Source organism: Triticum dicoccoides, chromosome 4B (genome assembly GCF_002162155.2).
Source record: "Triticum dicoccoides isolate Atlit2015 ecotype Zavitan chromosome 4B, WEW_v2.0, whole genome shotgun sequence".
NCBI classification, from domain to species: Eukaryota; Viridiplantae; Streptophyta; class Magnoliopsida; order Poales; family Poaceae; genus Triticum; species Triticum dicoccoides.
The window spans coordinates 541801940-541819570 of record NC_041387.1 but is presented as its reverse complement, the minus strand read 5'-3'; positions in this window follow the sequence as shown (position 1 = coordinate 541819570).

Sequence of the window (17631 nt, the reverse complement as noted above, 5' to 3'; positions counted from 1 at the left end):
CAACATATAAGTGAATATCTTCGCAACATGAGGTCAATGTCTTCAAACTGATTTATCTTCAAACTCTTCTGAGAATGCATATGACCTCTTCCCCTTCCCTCGCATCTCTAATGCTGTCACAGGTACATGTCCGTGGGAGAATCCCTAGGTTCTCATAGTCTGCATTCGTTTACAGAATTCTTGCAGCAACACATTGAATCTCCCGAAGCCAGTTCCTGTCTGACCAGCAAGCGAAAGCCTTTGAAGCCTTTGAACATATTGAAACCATTTAGTTTGAAGTTCATGGCTACAGAGAAATCTGTAAGGAAGGGTGACAGACAGCGTCGAGGGGGAACATCAAAGGATCGGCCTGATGATCTTGCAGAAATCTACAAAACAGATCCTGAAGAGGATTATAATCAGCGCAAGACACGAATCCAATGGATTCGACACTATTGGGCTGAACAATGGTTCAAGTACAAATTCGTGACCCAGGAGTACGCTGAGAAGAATGCTATCAAGAGTCCTTGGGGTGATATTCTCTATCGAGGCCTTCCCCCCAAGAACAAAGCTGAAGCCATTGCACAAGAATTCTATCCTTGTACGGTCCGTGGACCACAGCCTGAAGATGCCGACCCATCATCATTGCTCTGGTGTCGAGACGATAATCTCTTCAAGCGCAACTTCTAGTATGCAAAGGCTTCGGCAAAGGAAAACAAGAAGTCATGGGGATTAGACTTCAATCCTGGTCCCTCTGCTCCCCGTGCTGATGGCACACGTGAAGCGGAAGAAAATAGAATTGGCCCCTTTTCAAACTTTGATGGCCTCATGTCTTACATTTTGGTGCATGGTGCCAAAGTCGATCATTCTGATAATGATGCTGATTCTGATGAAGCCCCAGCTCCTCCTCCAAGGCCACAGAAGCCAAAGAAAATTAAGGCTTCAACATCAGCTGCACCTCCAAAAGCTTCTCGTGTGAAGCCACTGGCCACTGCACCTCCTGAAGACAGTGTGCAGTCTGAAGATCTTTCACGCATCTCCAAGAAGACGAAGAAGAAAAAGAAAATCATCAAGAATACTGATCAGACTTTGACTCCTGCTGCTATTCTGCGTGAAGAGCACATTGATCTGTCCAGCGATGATGCTCTTGAGCAACTGATCAAGAGCAAGGAAGAAGATGAGATCTTCAACAACTTGCCTCTTTTTGACGTGGCAATCATCCATAACTTCATTGATGAGTGGTTTGACACACCAAATCTCAGCTTTGATGACTTACAACTTCCAATTGGCCTCAGCGTCGCGTTCAATGGCGCCATTGCTTCTGAGCTAGCTATTGCTCAGCACATCGTCGAACTGAAGCACAAGATTGACAATGAAAAGGCTCAGTTCAAGAAGCATGTGGCCACGCTCAACGTGCAAGATGTCAAGAACTTCAAGATCATGCTGCACGAGCTCAAAGAAGCCTTTCACAAGAAGCATGAAGAAGCTCGAGGCTCCAGAGAGCGCATGAAAAATCTGGCTGACAAGTGTGTCCATGCCTACAATGAGGCTGAGAAGCGCAAGGCTCTTGGTCGTCATGGCATCGACCCCAGGATGGCTGCAAAGAAGAAGGAATCGACTGTCCAATCTGCACCTTCAAGGCAAGATGAACCTCGCATTATCTTCCCAAGCAACATGACTGGCTCGAAGCCAAAAGTCACGTCAACCGCTTCAGGACAGAAGAAGACAAGGGCTGCAGAGGCTGAAGCCAGAAAACGGAAAACCTTAGAAGCCTCTAATGCTGCTCCCTCCAAGAAGAAGCGCAAGACCAAGAAAAATCGGGCGGCTCCCACAGAGCCCCTTGTTGTTGAACCCATCTCAGTGGTTCGTCCTGCATCTGCAACCCAAGAACTTCGAATGACTGTTCATGAGCCTGCTTCCACAGAGGCTCCTGAAGCTGAAGAGATTCCAGCAGTAGATCCCATCACTGCTAAAGACATTGGTCACCATGACAATGTTGAAGATGATGAAGTTCTTCCTCAAATTGAATACAATGTGGTATCATCGCCTGTTTTCACGAACAGCGAAATCATCAGCATTGGTCATCCTCTGACGCCAATTGCTCAGGATACTTCATGGGCTGATCGCCCGCAACAACAAGACTCCCCCGGTACTCCCCAACAACAAGTCACACCATCTGTGCAAGTTGAAGAGGATGAGGACCTGCCTACTCCATCTCCAAAGGCGTTGCCTGTATTACAAAGGCTTCGCAAAGGACCAAGGCCTCAAGTCCCTCTTCCGAGCGTTCCAGAAGGAGAAGTGCACCGTCAACCTGTTGCACGTCAAGTGTTTTCAGAAGCCACTCCAACTGTGAATGTCTCCGTGTCTGAAGCCCCAGCTGCTGAAGACAATCCGGCTGCATCAGCCGATGACGAACTTCAAGAAGAACGTGTCCCTACTCCCCCCATTCCTGAAGAAGATGTTCATGATGTGAGCGTGTCTGTGCCTGACCCTCCAGCTCATCAAGTGGAGGTTGAAAACCTTGAGGCTGCCACCACCAACACCAATGAAGCCGATGACATAGTCATGGCTGAAGCTAATGTGGAGCCTGTCCCAAGCCCCATACCAGAAGTCAATGCTGAAAATGCTCCTGAAGCTTCTGGTGTGCAGCCCGAAGCCACTATTGCTGCCACTGCTCCTGTTCCGCCACCAAGGCCCTATTCAATTGAGCAACCATACAACCATGGCGAGCTAATCACAGTAAGATGGCCCGTTCTGGTCCCTCCGCCTACTGTCTCTGGTCCTCAGTTTGATTATCACATTGAGCATAGGCCTCAGGTCCAGAAGCCAAAGCCAAGACTGCCATGGTTTCTAGGTACTGCCACATCCGTCGGGTCCTTCAATGCAAATGGCTTCAAAAGCCACAACACATTCTTTGACAGTTCAAAGAACCCCTACACAAAGCCAAGAATATCATCAGATCGTTTCTGGAGTTATCAGCAGCGAAACTATTACTCCTGTGTTCTATATGATCAAGGGCGCATTTTCCCTCATATGCGCCTCGACACTGAAGCCATTGCTGGACTGCCATACTTAGAAGAAGCACTTGACTGCTTTCGTGATGTTGGTCTGCTCAGCTTTGTGACAGACAAAGAACATTGGAATGAAGAGCTATTGCTTCAATTCTATGCTACGCTCCACATTCGCGGTTATAACAGAGATACGAAGACATGGGTTCCCGAGTGGATGACAGGAAATGTTCATCATGAAGCCAAAGCTCTTGACATCATTGATCTTACAGGCCTATCCACTCCCGGGGAGCTATATGAACCTGGTTGTCAAAACCACCGCAATGCACTGGAGAGCATCTTCCATAAGCCTGAACCCAATATGAGCCAGATGTTGAGCATGATGAAGCCATTGCCTCATGACGCTGAATACCCAAAGGAGTTCTTTGTTGATGACCTTGAGTATCTGCCGCGCACCATATATCACATCATCAGGCGGACTCTATGGCCTATCAAAGGACATTCATCAGCTGCAAAACTTGAAGGAGCCATGAAGACATTGGTATTTAACATCCTCAATGGCATCAGCTTCAATGCGCAAGATTTCTTCATCATGCAACTGGCTGCATCTAGATCTAACCTTTTTGGCCTGAAATTCTATGCTCCATGGGTCATGCGCCTCATTAAGCAACATTCTGCTGTCAACTATCAACCCTCTGCTCGCAATCATGTGATCTTCCTACCAGAGGTTGATATGTCAGTTGAAGCCATATACCCTGAACCTGCCAAGAAGCCTCTTTGTCTTCAAAATGCTGAACATCAAAGCTTCACTCAGCCTATGGAAGGAGTCCAAGCTGTCACGCGTGTCTATCCGATGGCTGGAAACATTCATCTACCTCATCGTGCGCCAACTGAAGCTACTGCGAGCACAATTGCTCAAAGGCCTCGGAAGCGCTCTCGGGTCCTAAATGACCGAGAACTTCTTGTGGCCCTGCATCAGAAACAAGATAAGCATCATTTTTGGCTCAAGCGTCAGATGCAAAGCCTCTTGGTGGATGTAAATCGCATTCGAAACCTTGCCACTAAGAATGCATTTGTCACTCATGAAACTTGTCGGCGATCATGGAAGAGTTTGACCCTGCTCAGTGCTGAAGCAGATCTTCAAGATGATGGCTTCACTGAAAGATTCAAGTTTGACTCCACTCCACGGAATGCTGTCCTACGAAGAACTCCATCTCTTGAAGACTCTGACTATTCTTCCTCCGCGGAAACTGTAAATGCCAATGTGATCGATGATGAAGATGATGCTACTTCACCACCCCCTACTTCTGCACGCATCGACACTGCACCAAGTTCGTCTGCACTGCCGAACGACAATGACAACCCTGCTGCTTCAACTACTCCTCATGTGGACGAGTAGATGCTCTATGTCTTCAAACCTTTTTGGTCATTACTGACAAAAGGGGGAGAAGCGTATGAGTTTGATAGTCCTCAAGCGGGTTCATATGGGAGGTTGCTTTATATTTTGCCTAGTGTTTACAACTCTTGCCTTTGATACATTTCGTTCTTTGAGTTGTAACACTTAAACTCGATGGTCGTCTGCTACTTATTTGCTCTTTCATGTGCGATGATAACTTCTGCACTTAGATCAATCCGCACTTAGATCATTTTGCAGACGTCCATTTTTCATTATGCATGTCATTCTCTTAGTTATATCATTTCGTGCATGATGAATTATCTTCATAAGTTGAAGTGGATCTCCACAAGTACAACCTGTCATGTGCATTTGCATTCCAAAAGCAAATTATTTATATGCACATCTTCAGGGGGAGCCCTTGCCACTTATGAAGACAATACACTATCCTTTACAATTTCACATACTTCTTTCCCGTTGAAAACTTCAACCAGTTTGTCATCAATCACCAAAAGGGGGGAGATTGTAAGTGCATCTAGTGCCACCCCTAGTTGGTTTTGGAGTATTGGCGACAAAGTTGGTTGAGGGACTAATGCGTTTGTGAGAATTGCAGGATAACGCAGGAAGTGTCCCTCATTGATTCGGTTTACCTACCGGATATGACCCCTAAAAATGTATGAAGACATTGAAGACAATGATGGTGTGTGAAGATATTCACGCTGAAGTTTATGACATGAGAAGACATTGAGTGAAGACTATGGAGCGCGAAGACTGAGTTGTTTCGTTGTTTTCTTTTCTTCTTTGTTGAGTCATAGGAACCACCATACTATTAAGTGGGGTCCAAGTGAACAAAGTCAGAGTGACTGAAGTGATGCTCAACCCAAATCCTATGTCTTCGAGCGAAGACAATGAGAGCAAATCTTATCCAGAGCTGGATGAGTCAGCTTTGCTTGTAGCCCAAGTAAAGTTGCCGTGTGTGTTTGAAATCTGACCGTTGGAACATGTGTCAGTTCCTTAGTGACCCAGGGTCATTTCGGACATATCAGGACGGGTTGCCTTGTGGCTATAAATAGCCCACCCCCTACACCATAAATTGGTGGCTGCTCAGAGTGAGTTTACGGCTTTTGTCGTTTTGAGAGCAACCCACCTCGAAGCCTTTGAGAGAGAAATCCTTGCGAGGACAAAGCCCAAACACCCAGAGCCAAAGAGTGTTAGGCATCACTGAAGTCTTTCTGTCTGTGTGACCTGAAGACTTATTACACTTGAGGACTGTGTATCCTCCAGCCGGTTAGGCGTCGCGTTCTAAGCATCCAAGAGTCATTGTGGATTGCCGGTGAACGAAGTCTCTGAAGGTTCAGAAGTCTACCTTGAAGACTTACCAGAGTGATTGGGCGAGGACTGTGTGTCCTTAGCTCAAGGGGAATAAGGTGAAGACGCGGTCTTCTGAGTTGAATCTCAGCCTCCCTAACCAGACGTATAGTTGTCACAGCAACTGGAACTGGTCCAACAAATCATGTGTCTTCATCAAGTGACTGGTTCTATCTCTTCCCTCCTTTACTTTGAGTTTGTCTTCGTGAAGTCATTGCTTATTTGTCTTATCTGTTTGACTTCATTGCTTTACTACTATCGTTGATTGGCTTCGTATTATCTTCCATCCCGATCCTTACTACCTAGCTGCTATTAGTCTTTGTACGTTCACATTATTGCATACTTGACTATGGCTTGCTTGTTGTAGTTTATCTTCCGTTGCGTATAAATTAGGTCATTTCTATTGTTTGTCTTCAAAACTTCCACGTTTTGAAGACTTTGATAAAAATCGCCTATTCATCCCCCCTCGAGTCGATAACTAGCACTTTCAGGGGCACTCAAGTTGGTAGCTTGATCGTATCGTTAGTAGAGAGCTCAAACCATTGCATCCTTGCATCATGTTTCTTGGTTCTTGTTTGGTTCTCTTTGTGAGTCTTAGAGCTTTTGGTCATCTTGATGACAAGCTTGAGTTCATCGAAAACGGAGTTCGCATGCGTCTTCTATGATGTTTTCGGTGTTGGAGGTTTTACCGGTCTTATCTGAGGAAGGGTTCTCACCATTTTATTATGGTCCTTTTCTTATTTGCTTATTATTGATATGTCTTTCAATATTGTGTTAGTCCTTGTCGCTAGCTTTCCAACAAACTTGGTTTCATCGAATTCGGAGTCCATTTGCAGAAGTTGTGGCAGTTTTGGTGTTCTGAAAAGGCTACAACGGTACTACCGCGAATTGGAGCGGATGTAATTTTTTACTACCGCTCCAGAGCGGTACTATCGCGGCTCCTACAGCGGTAGTACCGCTCTAGACCAAAAACTCGTCCGAAGTCCTGCGGTGGTAGGCCCAGATGTAATTTTTTTAGTACCGCTCGCAAGCAGTAGTACCGCTACCCTTAGCAGTAGTACCGCTACCCCTAGCGGTAGTACCATGAGGTCAGGCGGTACTACTGCTCTGATGGTTCTTCTGGTCTTTTTGCCTCCTCGCTGTTGTGTTCGGTTGGATTTTTCCAACCTATAAAAGGGGGTCTTCTTCCCCATTGAACCTCATCCCTTGAGCTCATGTTCTTCCCCCATTGTTGACCTTCTTCGAGCTTGCTAACTCTCAATCCCTCCATGGATTCTTGCTAGTTTTTGAGGGAAAAGAGAGAGGAGATCTAGATCCATATTTCCACCAATCACTTTCTCCTCTATGTGAGGGGAACCCCTTGGATCTAGATCTTGGAGTTCTTGGTGTTCTCCTTCTTGTTCTTCCTCTCATCTTCCTCCCTAGCATTAGTTGCTTCATTGGGATTTGAGAGAGAAGGACTTGGGCACTCCGTGTGCCCTTGCCATTGCATTTGGTGCATCGGTTTGAGTTCATCACGTGATACGTGGAAGTTACAAGTTGAGAAGCTTATTGCTCTTGGGTGCTTGGTACCCTTGAGCTTGTTACTCTTGGGTGTTTGGACACCCTAGAGCTTGTTCCTCTTGGGTGCCTTGGCTCCCTAGACGGTTGGTGTTGTTCGGAGCTTAATCATTATGGTGTAAAGCTCCGGGCAAGCGTCGGGGTCTCCAATTAGGTTGTGGAGATTGCCCCGAGCAATTTGACGGGTACCGGTGACCGCCCCCAAGGGTTGCCAAAGTGTACGGGTTCGGTGACCACCCCCAAGGGTCGCCATTTGTACGGGTTCGATGACCGCCCTCAAGGGTCCCTTAGTGGAATCACGGCATCTTGCATTGTGCGAGGGCGTGAGGAGATTACGGTGGCCCTAGTGGCTTCTTGGGGAGCATTGTGCCTCCACACGGCTCCAAACGGAGATTAGCATCTGCATGGGTGTGAACTTCGGGATACATCGTCGTCTCCGCGTGCCTCGGCTATCTCTTTCTCGAGCCCTTTACTTATGCACTTTACTTTGTGATAGCCATATTGTTCTTTGTCATATATCTTGCTATCACATAGTTGCTTATCTTGCTTAGCATAAGTTGTTGGTGCACATAGGTGAGCCTAGTTGTTTTAGGTTTTGTGCTTGACAAATTTACCACTAGATTTATTGCGCATTTGTTCAAGCCTTAACCGTAATTATTTTAAAGCGCCTATTCACCCCCTCTAGGCGACATCCTCGATCTTTCACCCTTCCTGCCTCTGAGCGAGGCGACTGAATGGACTCTGCAATACGCGCAGCTACTGCGAGATTCTGAATTGGCATACAGAATACCTGAGTTTCCGGTGGAAACAGTTGTCGTGAACGCCGACTGGATCTGGTGATCAGTCGACGGGCACGCTCATCGTGAGAATGTTGGAGATTCTCCAAACGAGTGCGCTCAGCCAGCGTGGCCAGGCGCACGTCCTCCAAAGCCCGAGCCTCGGCGGTTTCCCCTATGATGGGGGTATGGAGAGCCTCCTCATTGCGGCGACGCCCTCTGCTGCGAACTGAGAGGTTGGGACTGGTACTCCTCATGGCCGAACGATGTACCGTCACCGGCCCTGTTCTCGCCGCTGCGACAAAAACCGGGTGGGCCGCGATGAGAGTCGACCATGAGGACCTCCGCCGCGGGGTCACAACTCCCGCTCTCGGAAAGTGTGTCTGCTAAGTCAATCGACGGGTCGACTGGACCACAGTGATATACGTCAGGCTCGATCGCCGCGACTTGGGGGGTGAACGTCTACCGAGCCACCACGTGCTTCACCCACCGCTAGAGCCGTGATTGACCCGACCGCTTGCGGTGGTGGCCAGCGGAGCGAGACAACGACACGCGCGTTGACTGGTACGGGGTCGACGACTACCGGAGGAGGATGCCGAGGGCACTCATGCGGAAGTGCGACGAACCCCGGATCGGAAGTGCCTCGACGTCGAGGGGGGCCTCCTGGAGCCAGGCCGAGTCGTTCGCGATGAAAGTGAGCGCGCCGAGTCAGAACTCGCGGACCATGATCAAACTGCTGGCAGAAACCATGTTGATGAAGATTGAACAAAATGCAGCCTCGCTGGAAGTCGCTAAGACGCTTTGCCCCAAGGTGGGCGCCAACTGTCGTGGTACTAAGGCTGACAGTAAGAGTAGGGGGTATGTATGAGGAGGCAATGTCCTAGCTATGGTGAGATTGTACGCAAGTGTTTACGAGTCCAGGCCCCTCTCGGAGGAGGTAAAAGCCCTATGTCTCGGTGCCTTGAGGCGGTCGACTGGATTATGATGTGTGTTACAGGGGGTGCGAACCCTTGTGCCAGAGGAGGGGGTGGCTTATAGAGAGTGCGTCAGGACCCCAACCATCCCACGTTACAGAGAGTTCAATGTACATAAAGAGAGGGCGTTACTGATAACGCCAGCTATAAAGTGCTATTAATGCCTTTGAAGACTACGAAGTGAATGCTTGCCCGTTGTTGTCCTGTGCGACTCCTGGTCTTTAGTAGGTCGAGTGGTTTCTTGTATGGTCGAGTGATATCGGGAAGGAGGGGTATCTGGGTGATATTGTTGGAAATATGCCCTAGAGGTAATAATAAAAGGATTATTATTATATTTCCTTGTTCATGATAATTGTCTTTTATTCATGCTATAATTGTATTATCCGGAAATCGTAATACACGTGTGAATACATAGACCACAATACATCCCTAGTGAGCCTCTAGTTGACTAGCTCGTTGATCAACAGATAGTCATGGTTTCCTGACTATGGACATTGGATGTCGTTGATAACGGGATCACATCATTGGGAGAATGATGTGATGGACAAGACCCAATCCTAAGCATAGCAAAAGATCGTGTAGTTCGTTTTGCTAGAGCTTTTCCTATGTCAAGTATCTCTTCCTTAGACCATGAGATCGTGTAACTCCCGGATACCGTAGGAGTGCTTTGGGTGTACCAAACGTCACAACATAACTGGGTGACTATAAAGGTGCACTACAGGTATCTCCGAAAGTGTCTGTTGGGTTGACACGGATCAAGACTGGGATTTGTCACTCCGTATAACGGAGAGGTATCACTGGGCCCACTCGGTAGTGCATCATCATAATGAGCTCAAAGTGACCAAGTGTCTGGTCACAGGATCATGCATTACGGTACGAGTAAAGTAACTTGCCGGTAACGAGATTGAACGAGGTATTGGGATACCGACGATCGAATCTCGGGCAAGTAACATACCGTCTGACAAAGGGAATAGTATACGGGGTTGCTAGAATCCTCGACATCGTGGTTCATCCGATGAGATCATCGAGGCGTATGTAGGAGCCAACATGGGTATCCAGATCCCGCTGTTGGTTATTGACCGGAGAGCCGTCTCGGTCATGTCTGCATGTCTCCCGAACCCGTAGGGTCTACACACTTAAGGTTCGGTGATGCTAGGGTTGTATGAATATGAGTATGCAGCAAACCGAATGTTGTTCGGAGTCCCGGATGAGATCTCGGACATCACGAGGAGTTCCGGAATGGTCCGGAGGTAAAGAATTATATATAGGAAGTGCTGTTTCGGCCATCGGGAAAGTTTCGGGGTCACCCGGTATTGTACCGGGACCACCAGAAGGGTCCTGGGGGTCCACCGGGTGGGGCCACCTATCCCGGAGGGCCCCGTGGGCTGAAGTGGGAGGGGAACCAGCCCCTAGTGGGCTGGTGCGCCCCCCTGGGCCCCCCCCTGTGCCTAGGGTTGGAAACCCTAGGGGGGGGGGGGGGGGTCGCCCCACTTGCCTTGGGGGCACTCCACCCCCCTGGCCACCACCCCCCTTGGGAAATTAGATCTCCCAGGGTCGGCGCCCCCCTGGGGGCCTATATAAAGGAGGGCAGGGGGGAGGGCAGCCGCACCCTGTGTCTTGGCGCCTCCCTCCCCCTGCTACACCTCTTCCTCCTCCCGCAATAGCTTGGCGAAGCCCTGTCGGAGTCCTGCTACATCCACCACCACGCCGTTGTGCTGCTGGATCTTCATCAATCTCTCCTTCCCCCTTGCTGGATCAAGAAGGAGGAGATGTCATCCATTCCGTACGTGTGTTGAACGCGGAGGTGCTGTCCGTTCGGCACTTGGTCATTGGTGATTTGGATCACGGCGAGTACGACTCCATCATCACCGTTCTCTTGAACGCTTCCGCACGCGATCTACAAGTGGTATGTAGATGCAATCTCTCTCCTATCACTCGTTGCTTAGATGAACTCATAGATGGATCTTGGTGAAACCGTAGGAAAAATTTTAATTTTCTGCAACGTTCCCCAACAGTGGCATCATGAGCTAGGTCTATGCGTAGTTCTCTATTGCACGAGTAGAACACAATTTCGTTGTGGGCATAGATCTTGTCAACTTGCTTGCCGCTACTAGTCTTATTTTGCTTCAGCGGTATTGTGGGATGAAGCGGCCCGGACCGACCTTACACATACGCTTACGTGAGACAGGTTCCACCGACTGACATGCACTAGTTGCATAAGGTGGCTAGCGGGTGTCTGTCTCTCCCACTTTAGTTGGAGCGGATTCGACGAAAAGGGTCCTTATGAAGGGTAAATAGAAGTTGACAAAATCACGTTGTGGCTATTCGTAGGTAAGAAAACGTTCTTGCTAGAACCCAATTGCAGCCAAGTAAAAGATGCAACAACAATTAGAGGACGTCTAACTTGTTTTTGCAGCAATTGTCATGTGAGGTGATATGGCCAGAAGTTGTGATGAATGATGAATGATATATTGTGATGTATGAGATCATGTTCTTGTAATAGGAATCACGACTTGCATGTCGATGAGTATGACAACCGGCAGGAGCCATAGGAGTTGTCTTTATTTTTGTATGACCTGCGTGTCATTGAAGAACACCATGTAAATTACTTTACTTTATTGCTAAACGCGTTAGCCATAGAAGTAGAAGTAGTCGTTGGCATGACAACTTCATGAAGACACGATGATGTAGATCATGATGATGAAGATCATGGTGTCATGCCGGTGACAAAGATGATCATGGAGCCCCAAAGATGGAGATCGAAGGAGCTATATGATATTGGCCATATCATGTCACTACTTTATATAATTGCATGTGATGTTTATTATGTTTATGCATCTTGTTTACTTAGAATGACGGTAGTAAATAAGATGATCTCTTATAATAATTTCAAGAAAGTGTTCCCCCTAACTGTGCGTCGTTGCTAAAGTTCGTCGTTTCGAAGCACCACGTGATGATCGGGTGTGATAGATCCTTACGTTCACATACAACGGGTGTAAGACAGTTTTACACATGCAGAAACACTTAGGGTTAACTTGACGAGCCTAGAATGTACAGACATGGCCTCGGAACACAAGAGACCGAAAGGTCGAACATGAGTCGTATGGAAGATACGATCAACATGGAGATGTTCACCGATGATGACTAGTCCGTCTCACGTGATGATCGGACACGGCCTAGTCGACTCGGATCGTGTAACACTTAGATGACTAGAGGGATGTCAATCTGAGTGGGAGTTCATTAAATAATTTGATTAGATGAACTTAATTATCATGAACTTAGTCTAAAATCTTTGCAAAATATGTCTTGTAGATCAAATGGCCAACACTCATGTCAACATGAACTTCAATGTGTTCCTAGAGAAAACCAAGCTGAAAGATGATGGCAGCAACTATTCAGACTGGGTCCGGAACCTGAGGATCATCCTCATAGCAGCCAAGAAAGATTATGTCCTAGATGCACCGCTAGGTGAAGCACCCATCCCATAGAACCAAGACGTTATGAACACTTGGCAATCACGTGCTGATGATTACTCCCTCGTTCAGTGCGGCATGCTTTACAGCTTAGAACTGGGGCTCCAAAAGCGTTTTGAGCGACACGGAGCATATGAGATGTTCGAAGAGCTGAAAATGGTTTTTCAAGCTCATGCCCGGGTCGAGAGATATGAAGTGTCCGACAAGTTCTATAGTTGTAAGATGGAGGAAAACAGTTCTGTCAGTGAGCACATACTCAAAATGTCTGGGTTGCACAACCGCCTGTCCCAGCTGGAGATCAAACTCCCGGACGAGGCGGTCATTGACAGAATCCTTCAGTCGCTCCCACCGAGCTACAAGAGCTTTGTGCTGAACTACAATATGCACGGGATGGTGAAGACCATTCCTGAAGTATTTTCAATGCTGAAGTCAGCAGAGGTTGAAATCAAGAAAGAACATCAAGTGTTGATGATCAATAAGACCACTAAGTTCAAGAAGGGCAAGGGTAAGAAGAACTTCAAGAAGGACGACAAAGATGTTGCCGCGCCCGGTAAGCCAGTTGCCGGGAAGAAGTCAAAGAATGGACCCAAGCCCGAGACTGAGTGCTTTTATTGCAAAGAGAAGGGTCACTAGAAGCGAAACTGCCCCAAATACTTAGCGGACAAGAAGGCCGGCAACACTAAAGGTATATTTGATATACATGTAATTGATGTGTACCTCACCAGTACTCGTAGTAACTCCCGGGTATTTGATACCGGTGCCGTTGCTCATATTTGTAACTCACAGCAGGAGCTGCGGAATAAGCGGAGACTGGTGAAGGACGAGGTGACGATGTGCGTCGGGAATGGTTCCAAGGTCGATGTGATCGCCGTCGGCACGCTACCTCTACATTTACCTACGGGATTAGTTTTAAACCTCAATAATTGTTATTTAGTGCCAAGTTTGAGCAGGAACATTGTATCTGGATCTCGTTTGATGCAAGATGGCTACTCATTTAAATCCGAGAATATTGGTTGTCCTATTTATATGAGAGATATGTTTTATGGTCATGCCCCGATGGTCAATGGTTTATTCTTAATGAATCTCGAACGTAATGTTACACATATTCATAGTGTGAATACCAAAAGATGTAAAGTTGATAACGATAGTCCCACATACTTGTGGCACTGCCGCCTTGGTCACATTGGTGTCAAGCGCATGAAGAAGCTCCATGCTTCTGATGGACTTTTAGAGTCTCTCGATTATGAATCATTTGACACATGCGAACCATGCCTCATGGGCAAAATGACCAAGACTCCGTTCTCTGGAACAATGGAGCGAGCAACCAACTTATTGGAAATCATACGTACTGATGTGTGTGGTCCAATGAGCGTTGAGGCTCGCGGAGGATATCGCTATGTTCTCACTCTCACTGATGACTTGAGTAGATATGGGTATGTCTACTTGATGAAACACAAGTCTGAGACCTTTGAAAAGTTCAAGGAGTTTCAGAATGAAGTAGAGAATCAACGTGACCGAAAGATAAAATTCTTACGATCGGATCATGGAGGAGAATATTTAAGTCACGAATTTGGTACGCACTTAAGAAAATGTGGAATCGTTTCACAACTCACGCCGCCTGGAACACCTCAGCGTAAGGGTGTGTCCGAACGTCGTAATCGCACTCTATTGGATATGGTGCGATCTATGATGTCTCTTACCGATTTACCGCTATCATTTTGGGGATACGCTCTAGAGACAGCTACATTCACTTTAAATAGGGCACCGTCTAAATCCGTTGAGACGACACCGTATGAATTATGGTTTGGGAAGAAACCTAAGCTGTCATTTCTAAAAGTTTGGGGATGCGATGCTTATGTCAAGAAACGCCAACCTGAAAAGCTCGAACCCAAGTCGGAAAAATGCGTCTTCATAGGATACCCTAAGGAAACCATTGGGTATACCTTATACCTTAGATCCGAAGGCAAGTTCTTTGTTGCCAAGAACGGATCCTTTCTAGAAAAGGAGTTTCTCTCGAAAGGAGTAAGTGGGAGGAAAGTAGAACTCGATGAAGTACTACCTCTTGAACCAGAAAGTAGTACAGCTCAGGAAAATGTTCCTGTGGTGCCTACACCGACTGGAGAGGAAATTAATGATGATGATCAAGGTACTTCGGATCAAGTTGCTACTGAACTTCGTAGGTCCACAAGGACACGTTCCACACCAGAGTGGTATGGCAACCCTGTCCTGGAAATCATGTTGTTAGACGACGGTGAACCTTCGAACTATGAAGAAGCGATGGCGGGCCTAGATTCCATCAAATGGCTAGAAGCCATGCGATCCGAGATAGAATCCATGTATGAAAACAAAGTATGGACTTTGACTGACTTGCCCGATGATCGGCGAGCGATAGAAAACAAATGGATCTTCAAGAAGAAGACAAATGCGGATGGAAATGTCACCATCTATAAAGCTCGACTTGTCGCTAAGGGTTATCGACAAGTTCAAGGGATTGACTACAATGAGACTTTCTCTCTCGAAGCGAAGCTTAAGTCCGTCCGAATCATGTTAGCAATTGCCGCATACTATGATTATGAGATATGGCAGATGGACATCAAAACGGCATTCCTTAACGGTTATCTTAAGGAAGAGCTATATATGATTCAGCCGGAAGGTTTTGTCGATCCTAAGAATGCTAACAAAGTATGCAAGCTCCAGCGATCCATTTATGGGCTGGTGCAAGCATCTCAGAGTTGGAACATTCACTTTGATGAGATGATCAAAGCGTTTGGGTTTATGCAGACTTATGGAGAAGCCTGAGTTTACAAGAAAGTGAGTGGGAGCTCTGTAGCATTTCTCATATTATATGTAGATGACATACTTTTGACGGGAAATGATATAGAATTCTTGGACATCATTAAGGCCTACTTGAATAAGTGTTTTTCAATGAAGGACCTTGGAGAAGCTGCGTACATATTAGGCATCAAGATCTATAGGGATAGATCGAGACGCCTCATAGGTCTTTCACAAAGCACATACCTTGATAAGATTTTGAAGAAGTTCAAAATGGATCAGTCCAAGAAAGGGTTCTTGCCTGTATTGCAAGGTGTGAGATTGAGCTCGGCTCAATGCCCGACCACGGCAAAAGATAAAGAAGAGATGAGCGTCATCCCCTATGCCTCAGCCATAGGATCTATTATGTATGCCATGTTGTGTACCAGACCTAATGTAAACCTTGCCGTAAGTTTGGTAGGAAGGTACCAAAGTAATCCCGGCAAGGAACACTGGACAGCGGTCAAGAATATCCTGAAGTACCTGAAAAGGACAAAGGGCATGTCTCTCATGTATGGAGGTGACGAAGAGCTCGTCGTAAAGGGTTACGTCGACGCTAGCTTCGACACAGATCTGGATGACTCTAAGTCACAAACCGGATACGTGTATATGTTGAATGGTGGGGCAGTAAGCTGGTGCAGCTGCAAGCAGAGCTTCGTGGCGGGATCTACATGTGAAGCGGAGTACATGGCAGCCCCGGAGGCAGCGCATGAAGCAATTTGGGTGAAGGAGTTCATCACCGACCTAGGAGTCATACCCAATGCGTCGGGGCCGATCAAACTCTTCTGCGACAACACTGGAGCTATTGCCCTTGCCAAGGAGCCCAGGTTTCACAAGAAGACCAGGCACATCAAGCGTCGTTTCAACTCCATCCATGAAAATGTTCAAGATGGAGACATAGATATTTGCAAAGTACATACGGATCTGAATGTCGCAGATCCGTTAACTAAACCTCTTCCATGAGCAAAACATGATCAACACCAGAACTCTATGGGTGTTCGATTCATCACAATGTAACTAGATTATTGACTCTAGTGCAAGTGGGAGACTGTTGGAAATATGCCCTAGAGGCAATAATAAAAGGATTATTATTATATTTCCTTGTTCATGATAATTGTCTTTTATTCATGCTATAATTGTATTATCTAGAAATCGTAATACACGTGTGAATACATAGACCACAATACGTCCCTAGTGAGCCTCTAGTTGACTAGCTCGTTGATCAACAGATAGTCATGGTTTCCTGACTATGGACATTGGATGTCGTTGATAACGGGATCACATCATTGGGAGAATGATGTGATGGACAAGACCCAATCCTAAGCATAGCACAAGATCGTGTAGTTCGTTTTGCTAGAGCTTTTCCTATGTCAAGTATCTCTTCCTTAGACCATGAGATCGTGTAACTCCCGGATACCGTAGGAGTGCTTTGGGTGTACCAAACGTCACAACGTAACTGGGTGACTATAAAGGTGCACTACAGGTATCTCCGGAAGTGTCTGTTGGGTTGACACGGATCAAGACTGGGATTTGTCACTCCGTATAACAGAGAGGTATCACTGGGCCCACTCGGTAGTGCATCATCATAATGAGCTCAAAGTGACCAAGTGTCTGGTCACGGGATCATGCATTACGGTACGAGTAAAGTGACTTGCCGGTAACGAGATTGAACGAGGTATTGGGATACCGACGATCGAATCTTGGGCAAGTAACATACCGTCTGACAAAGGGAGTAGTATACGGGGTTGCTTGAATCCTCGACATCGTGGTTCGTCCGATGAGATCATCAAGGAGTATGTGGGAGCCAACATGGGTATCCAGATCCCGTTGTTGGTTATTGACCGGAGAGCCGTCTCAGTCATGTCTGCATGTCTCCCGAACCCGTAGGGTCTACACACTTAAGGTTCGGTGATGCTAGGGTTGTATGAATATGAGTATGCAGCAAACCGAATGTTGTTCGGAGTCCCGGATGAGATCCCGGACGTCACAAGGAGTTCCGGAATGGTCTGGAGGTAAAGAACTATATATAGGAAGTGCTGTTTCGGCCATCGGGAAAGTTTCGGGGTCACCCGGTGTTGTACCGGGACCACTGGAAGGGTCCCGGGGGTCCACCGGGTGGGGCCACCTATCCCGGAGGGCCCCGTGGGCTGAAGTGGGAGGGAAACCAGCCCCTAGTGGGCTGGTGCGCCCCCCTGCCCCCTGCGCCTAGGGTTGGAAACCCTAGGTGGGGGAGGGGGGCGCCCCACTTGCCTTGGGGGGCACTCCACCCCCCTGGCCGCCGCCCCCCCC